Source organism: Colletes latitarsis, chromosome 11, assembly GCF_051014445.1.
Source record: "Colletes latitarsis isolate SP2378_abdomen chromosome 11, iyColLati1, whole genome shotgun sequence".
Taxonomy (NCBI): domain Eukaryota; kingdom Metazoa; phylum Arthropoda; class Insecta; order Hymenoptera; family Colletidae; genus Colletes; species Colletes latitarsis.
The window spans coordinates 28,974,305-28,983,743 of NC_135144.1; positions in this window are offsets into that span (position 1 = coordinate 28,974,305).

Genomic DNA, 9,439 nt, shown 5'->3' on the forward strand with positions numbered 1-9,439 from the left:
GACCAATCGAAATAGTATTGTTCTCTAGACCAAGCGGTTCTTAACTCTTCACGTTGACATTGTCTCCCCACTCTTCGACTTCCTCACACGAAGACTACCGCTGGACAAATTCTTCAGTACCCCTGGAGCATCCAGGGGGAACGGGTCTCGCGGGCCTACGTCAGGCTATTCGTGGAGGGCTGACCACTGGGGGGACCAGCAGTGACCAGGACTGACCAGGACTGACCAGAACTGACCAGAACTGACCACTACTGACCAGTGCTGACCAGTGCAGATCCGATAACTGACCACTACTGACCACTACTGACCAGTGCCGGACCGTGATGACCACTGGTAAGAACTATTTAAAATTGCTCTCCCCACTTCTATTTTGTCGTTTGATACCAATTTCGTTACAATGACCTGATTTTGCCATGCTTGCCTAACTGATGTTGTTATAATATGAATATTTTCTTACTTTACAGCTGGCCCAGTGGTAACCATCCTATTTGGTAACTATCCTACGTACTGACCACAAGTAGTAAGTCCACTCCACTTATTTGTATTTTATTATTTTTATTTGTTTGTTTGATGTGAATTCAATTTTATTTATCTATCTGATTTTATTTGGTTATTATGAATGTTCCTTTTCTCTGTTTCTACTTTCACATTGTTTGTCGAATTTATGTTATTGCTTCTATATGTATAATATTGCAGGATATAATAATGTATGTTCAATCATATACTATATTTGTTTCTATACAATTTCATGAATTTTTATTATACTGGTTAGAATAAGATTTTTGTGATTACGTTCTTGCTCGAATTCTCGTAATATTCTGCGGAGGTACTTTGATTCTTTCATTTCGTTTGATTGTTTGGTGTCTCGATCCAAGTTTCTTTTGAAAATTCTTTCAACTCTCTTCGTTGGTTGTGCATCTTTCATTGGTTGCACTTTCGTTTGTTTCTTCTTTGACCAACGATCGTTGATCACAGAAAATCTTTATTAATGGAGGGTGGTTGGGAATCGGTTAGGGTTAGGGTTAGGGTGTCGAATGTTCGTTTTGATATGTACAACATTGTGTCGATGCATATACCATATTTGTTTCGATGACACTGACTAATATAAGATTTTTATTTTTATGTTTCAGCTTCAATTCTTGTAATATGTTGCTTAATTTCCTTTCGTATCTCACTAATATAAATATTACTTTTGATTTCAGTTTAAATTTAGATTAATCGCAAGGACATCGAGGGAGTACGCCACAACCGCCGAGGGACTTCTAATTCCAAGTTGCTTAGTCTTAAGCTTCGTCGCGAATCTTAAAATTAACGTCGAAGATTTCTTTATTATATGTATCTCCGCGTCTGTACCAAGCAATTATTCAATAAGTAGCTTCTCTCTCGCTCGTTCCCTCGTTCCTAGCTTCGGTCACCGCTGTTTCATCGATTGAAACATGTGATCGGCCGTGTATCTGGTCCGAAAGATCTAATCGCCTTCCCTTGGTAAGCTTGGTTGAGGGAAAACGGCACTTCGCTGGAAGGTGTGGAGTTTCCGTATTCTGCGGAAACGCATACCTTCCAGCGGAAGTCGACCCTGTCTCAGGTACTCTCTCTTTGTCAGACAGCCTAAGTCGGGTCCTTCGGGCTCCCGGCGGGTTGCGTTGGAGAAATGGAGACCTCGATTCGGGGTTGCAGTTCTCTGTTTTCTTGTTGAGATCGAGTTAGCAAGGGCAGTAGGTTCGATCCTCGGATCCGCTGCACGGTTCAGCATCGTGTCGCGTCGCGTCGCGTCGCGTATCCCACGATTTAGCTTCATCCCTCTTTTTAACCACATAATTGCTTGGTACAAGGAACTTTGTTTCCTTCTATCGTCCGAATTTTAGCTTCAACTTGACTAGACTTGAGCTTCGACGTTAATTTTAAGTCCCTATTGTATGCGTCTTCCAATATTGCCAAGTAATTATTTAACAAGTAGCTTCTCTCGACTCGTTATCTCGTTTCTTGCTTCGGTCACCACTGTTCCGTTGAACGAAACATGTGATCGGCCGTCCAGTTTGTCCGAAAGATCTAGTCGCCTGCCAATGATAGATCGATTTCTAGAAATAGAAATCAATCTACCAAGGGTAGTGTGGATTCGATCCGAAGATCTGCTGCACGGTTCAGCATCGCGTCGCGACGCGTCTCCAACAATTTAGCTTCATCCCTTTTTAAACAAAATAATTACTTGGTATTTAGACTTAAGTCTTTAGTGTAGCCGCGTGTCCTGCCAAGTAATTATCTAACAAGTAGCTTCTCTTTGACTCGTCTCCCGTCCCCTCCGATCACCACTGCTTCCATGTAGAAAGCAAGTGATCGGCCGATTAGCTGGTCCGAAGGGTCAGTTGCCGTCCTCTAGCGAGACGATCCAAGGGAAAGGGTATTTCGGCCGCAGAGGGGATCAGGGACTGTTCCTGTCTGCGGTAGCCCCGACTCAGGATCCCTCTCTCTGTCAGACATCCCGAGTTGGGTCCATTTGGCTCCCAACAGGCTGCTTGGGGGAAATGGGGAACCCGTGTCGGGTGCGTCGATTCCCTTCCCCTTCGATCGGACTTGCCAAGAGGCAACGAGCTGACCTTTTTGACTTCGCTATTCGGTTCGCGTCACTCGTTCCTTGCACTATTGCATGGTGCATCGCGTCGTATCGCGTCACGTTGTGTCACCCACGATTTAGCTTCGTCCCTCTTTTAAACAAAATAATTACTTGGCACGACTAATCTAGTTTCTAAGGATGTGAAAGGGAGATCGATGGAACTTGGATTCCATCTATCTCCCTTCGGGTCTCCACTCGCAGCAACCTCCTCGTGGTGAGACCTGGTAATCGGTGTCACCCACGATAGAAAAGTCATTCTTCGTGGGTGACACCGAGCTAATGGCTGCGAATTTAGAATTGTTTCTTGATATAATAAACGAATTTAGATTTATAGTTAGGCAGGTGTTTGGTTAACCATTATGTTAGGCAGGTTATTTTTATTTGAAGACAAATTCTTTCGAAAATTCTTTCAACTCTCTTCGTTGGTTGTGCATCTTACATTGGTTGCACTTTCGTTTGTTTCTCATTCGACCAACGATCGTTGGTCACAAAAGCTCTTTATTAATGGAGGGTGGATGGGATTCGGTTAGGGTGGGTCTCCAGTCGCAGCAACCTCCTCGTGGTGAGACCTGGGTAATATTATTTACCGTTTAATTAATAATCGTATCACTTTTAGCTGAGTAATGCAATTATTAATTAAAAACTAAATAATATTAGCAGATTGGCTGCGATCCGCTTTGCATAGGTCATCATAAATATAGAGCTTCTTCGCTAGGTTAGTTTTGATTCTCATTGATTCATCAAAGATTCTAGAGTATTGTCAGAGACGAGGTATACGAGTAGATCTTTTACCCAATGTATTTTTTCGGCCCATTTTTATGGGGTCTCGAAACCCCTTTACCATTTTCGTGTCATTCGCAACGTTACCAACAGATTCAGAAATGAATTTTAATCCCTTCCATAGTCAACTCACATGTATTTACGCAAACTACAGCTGTTTGCCTATCAATACTAATTCAGTAAATAGTTTCTCAACTGACCGCCATCCATGAGAAGAGGACGCTAAAATCACCTCCGAATTTTCAGGTCGGTATGGCAGTCAGATTGGGCCACGAAAGCCCATAAGGTGAAAGGTGTACTCGTATACCTCGTCTGTGGTAAAATATCACTTACTGCACATCTATTCTATGACTTTGTGTCTTGAGCAACTGTATGCATTACTGATAGTGTGTTTCTGCTTTTACTATATTTATATACATGAATAATTGCAGTAAATAATCTGCAACAAAGTCATAAATTGATAAATCGAATACCTTTTTCTTTATTTATAATTTTCGAAACATGTTCCAACGAGGGTTATAAGTACATCAATTCTAACGTCTATACAGCGTTCTATTAACGAATGGTAAAGCTATACATATTTCGAGATGGTATATATTATACAACATGTTCACGTTTTGCCATTTTCATGAATGAACCTACTCCTGTTTTATATCAACAGGCGTCCCTTACTACACAGAACGAAACATCGATCTATTCCTTCGGGATATCCCTTCCCTCGGCTTTCCACATTTTACACTTTGCAGGGTAGTATCAACTATATGAAATGCCTGTGGTTTAATAGAGACGAGTATGTTGCAACAACAATGGATCTTTGCACATTGATAACACGAATCCTTAACCTTTCATTAAACTTAATTTTTTTGTTCAATTCTCGAGACAGACTATTACTGCAACAAGTACATCTACACAATAGAGGCTTCTAAATGACAAAGTTTTCGAGAATAATCTATGTACTAATTGTAGAGTTAGAAACTGCATTTGGTAAATGATTTGTAATCTTACATTTTTAAGTACTAACTTTCAAATTATTTTTCAGGGTATTTAAACGAACGAATTTGTTCACGATTCCATCGATTGACACTCGTCCAACCCTACACCATTATGAAACTGCCATCACCTTTAACGCTAGGTTGTACATTTTCTGAAATTTAATCTAATTTTGCTCTTCGTATTAACCCTAACATAAAGTTAACACAATACTTTTGTATCATTCACAAGGTGAGTGATTTTGCAATAAGGTAAATTTGATTTGCAAACAGGTAAATACGGGTACAAGTTTTTTCTCTTTTTCTTTTAAATGGACGCCTAGCAAAATGTTTTGGAGCCCTTGGTTTAAATAAAACCGATTGGATATGAATTTGGCAGGTGTCTGGTATTGTTTGGAAAGGACTATTTTGATGCAGGATCCGTTGCTCGGTAGAACGTCCCTGGTTTGAATCGCGTCGCCCCTCCTACGGACGATTTCCTCACGACGCGTGTATCCCCACCCATCGGCAAGTCCACGAAGCACGGGGATTCGTCGTTTCCAGAATCAACGGCTGACGTCAATGGGGACCAACCTTCAGGACATTGGAGCACGTCGAATTATATTATTTCACGGAACTCTGCCGTAATTACAAGCGACGTGGTTCTTTCGTTCGATGGTATCCTCCGCGGAATAATCAGCCTCCGTGGATGGGGGAATTAACTTTTCGTTTGTTGGACGAGACGGGACACATTCTCGGACTGTTTAAGGTCCTTTAAGTTTGAGGAACGAGTAAGATGGGAAGGTGTGGCGTTTCATTTTCTCGATCCTCGGCCAGAAATTAACAACGATTGCGCTTTAAAATGATACACCACGCGGAAACAAGGGGAAAATTCGTAGAAAAAATTGTCAATAATTAATGTAAGATAAACGTTTAAATTGCAATTGTAAAAACAAAGGTGTGTGGAGCATCTGGAATAACATTGTTATCCAAGCTCGAGTATACTCGAGTGCAACGGTTGAAAGGTTAAAAGCGAGAATTACATTAGGTGTTAGGTTAGGAAAAACTCTACAAAGTTCGTGTGCTAAATTTAATAAAAAATTTATAGCCGTTATCGTCAGCTCGTGTGTATCTAAATTTCTGAAATTAATATAAAATATTTTTGAGGATAGTTTATATTAATTTTTGGGAAAAAATTTAATGGGGGATTCTAGAGACCAAAATAAGACAAAAATCAAGAATACCACTTTGTTGATGAAGACTTGGTTAAAAAGTTATTAACAATTAAATTCAAAAATTTCAAATCGTTTTGGAAAAATTATTTTCGGTTGCAGGAGTCAATTACGATCATTTTTGGTGAATAGACATACCCCCGAAATCCTGCGCATTTTCGAGAAAAAAATTCAATACGGGCGGAACTTTAAACGTTAATAACTTTTTAAGGAAGTCTCGATCAACAAATTGGTATTCTTGATTTTCGTCTTATTTTGACCTCTAGAATCTCCCATTAAAATTTTTCCCAGGGGTAGCCGAATACCCTGTATAAATCTTTCTTGTGTAGTTTAAGATATTCGATCACACTTATAGGTTCTATTATACTTGTATCGTTATAATTCACATTTTTGTTCGATCGCTAATACTACGCATGCTATGTCACTTCCATAATGAACGTTAATAGTTTTACGAAATACTGTTCGTACAATAGAACGTTAACATAATAGAAGGTCCATGTAACGGGAGTTCGTATAATGGAGGTTCTGCTTGTCGCAGTAAACACGTGTGGTATTCGATAACAAAGGAGCTTCTGGTAGGGTTCGCTAGCAGGGAAACGTTACTTCGGGGAAGTCCCAACAGCGTGGCTGCATTTGTTTTTGCGCGACTACATCGTTTCGCGGAAGCGCGGAGCCGTTTCTTCTGGAAATAGGTCAATTACGGAGATACGTAGTGCACCAGGATGTGTCGTATCTCGAGTAAACACTTCGCTGAAGAGCGGTCGCTTCCGGGAATTTGCCCGCTACCCCGTAGAAACGCGTTTAATTCGAGTCACCCTCCTCGGGTCGTCTCCGAGACGACTCGACGCAGATAAAGGGACAGGATCGATCAAAGCGACGCAGAGAAAATAAAATGCAACGGACACGCAACACGCGACCGTCCGTTCCCATAAAACAAAGAAATTCTGATTTTTCAACTCACGAATCGTACGTTGACCCCTTAAGTGGGAAGGTTAACTCTCGCGTAATAATACTAACATTTTTTCAATTTAAACCCAAGTGTCGTATTGGTACATTATCTTCGAGTTGCGATAAAACATTTATTTTAGATGAATTTTCGTTGCAAGAACTAAAGCAATGTTAAATCCAGAGGTTTATTTAGTAATTGAAATTTACTTCGGTCGCTCCAGACGATACGTGTTTGTTTTGATACCCGAAGAAGGCTGCAGCGCGCGTTCATTGAGGGACAGCAAAGGATCGCGCGCGTCTGCGACGAAGAAAGACGTATCGCGGAGCGTCAGTGTCTCTCGGAGGCATCGCCGCGTGTGTTTCAAGGATAACGTTGCGGCGACGATAAATATTTTGTTCGAAGGAGCACGGTCGGACGTCAGCGCGACGAAGAAAAGGGAGAAAAAAGTTTTCGCGCGTCGCTTGATCTCTCCCTCGTTCTCGTGCACACATCGAAGCGTACGCGTGGGCGTCGGGCGTCCGTGGGCGTAACACAGTGGCGTGTAGGCGTTTGGCCTGTTGCGGGGACGCAGGAGGGTGCGGGGAATGAATACGGAACACGGCTACCGCGATTTTCCCGTCTGTTACTGACGGCGAGAAGAAAACGGGAATACGCGGCGCAATTCGTGGCGATCCAGCGAAAACGAACGAACGGCATCGTTACGGGAAGGTCGTTAGAGGGACTTGCACGAAGCAATAACATAGGATCGGTGCCACGAAGCTGTCGTAACCGACAAGATACTTGATAAGTGCTGAATATGAAATTAGAGGTCTTTTTATTGCAGTTGATCGAGTCGATGTTAGCATATTTTTATAGGTAATTTATAATTTATAGTTAATTATCCAAGTACAATAATATGCACACCAAAGTCAACAGTTTTTTCTATCTTTGGAGATGCCATTTGGCATTTTATAATTGTTGGTAAAGGTTCCGTAAAACTTTTAACCGCGTGTATGTCTCTTCTTTTTTTCCTCAACGAAAACTGTTTATTCGCAATGAAGATATTACGCTTCGCCGTTCGGATGGAAAACGATGAATCACGAGGAAAATACGTTACGTCTCGGGGAATCTGTTTTCTAAGGATCGGCGGAGGTGTTCGCGCCAACGGCGCAATTCGATTATAACGCTGCGCAGAACGTCTTAATTAAAGTCCTCGCCATCTTACGCTTTACTTCTTAACGATAATAATTGATACGAATTATTTCAGTGAAGCGGGTCAGAAGGATTTCCAAGTTATTATACACCTCAAGGACACTTTCGTCAACCTTTCACGTAGCTTAACGAAGAATTAATCTCATGTAGTATAAAACGATACTTCTCTCATAGGGGGTGGGACGCAAAAAATAGGTTAACCGACAAACCAGCTTATTTTGAACGATAGTAAAAATATGTTAAAAATGTGTTGGTTCGAAGTAATATCAAGAAAATTTTGCAATTTAGAGCGAGAGATTCGAGTAATCAAGTCGGGCTAAAACTCAATTTTTGTCGAGGATATTTTGATCCTCGAGGATACTAAGGACTTTTCTAGACCATCTTATTAATCCCTTGGATGCCACCGCTAAGTCCACCTAGGATTTCAGCCTCATTTTTCGTTAATACCTCGTTGACTAAATTAAATTGATACTTACATAAAATGGGAAACAAAATGAAAGTAAAAGTACCACTAAAAATATTGTAAATTGTATATTAGTTACGCAATGATTTATTATGAAATGAAATGAGCGAAAAAAAAATTGAATCGAGAGTCAAAACGACCGCAAAATTTAAATATGAGGAAAACCAGACACTCGATTTTTGTAACAATTTTTACGCACGTAATAATTCCATTGAAATGACCATTTTGTTGAAGGGGATTATCCCAGCTCACACCCGGATCCAATTGATACTGCATCGTTGTTAAATAAATTGGTAAATAAAATAAAAACGAACATCGAAAAGAGAGCGGAATTTCCATGTATGATATTTTATGAACAATTTTAATGTTTATTAATCCATTTAGTCAAATGGTACCGTTCAAATAAACTCAAAATAAACAGAATTGCATTCGCGGACAAAACAAACGCAGAATTTAAATATTCGACGAACGGAATATCGGTTTTCCAGAAGTACCATTAAAATCGCAATTTAACCGAACGCTAACGACCCTTCCACCTCCCCTTTATCGCGTTCAATTTACGAAGTCGACATACGTTTATACCAACTTTTGTTATTATTTTCTCTTGTAGAATCTGTGACAGCACTTTATGCGCTCTCCAATAGAGGGACACGCTCAACCTTTGCCTCTCTCGCAAGTACTCGACCGATCACTCATTCATATACACCCATCACACAGTATACTTTCGGCAAAGAATTTTTTTCTCGAAAGTACGTACGATTTCGGGGGTATGTCTATTCACCAAAAATTATTGTAATTGACCCTTGCAACTAAAAATAATTTTTTTAAAACGATTTGAAATTTTTTAATTTCGCCGAAAAATTTGTCCACTTATTAAATTTTTTTCTCGAAACTGAGTAGGATATCGTGGGTATGTCTATTCACCAAAAGTGATCGTAATCGATCTCTGCAACCAAAAATAATTTTTTCAGAATGATCTGAAACTTTTTAATTTAATTTTTTATAAACACAATAACGAAGGGCCATGATTGCAACGTGGGAGAATGGTTTCAAGGATGCCTCGAGGAGCCTTAGTGGTCCGGGGGTCATCGCGTGGGCAGACTTTATTTCGTGGGGCACAACAGTACCCGGTGTGTGTACGAGTAACGCGCGTACCTTCTGGCATAATCGTGCGCGTGTGCGCATCATACCCCCCTCCCTCTGCGTTCAGCCGGTCAGGGGTGGTTCCTAGGAAGGGGAGAGGGG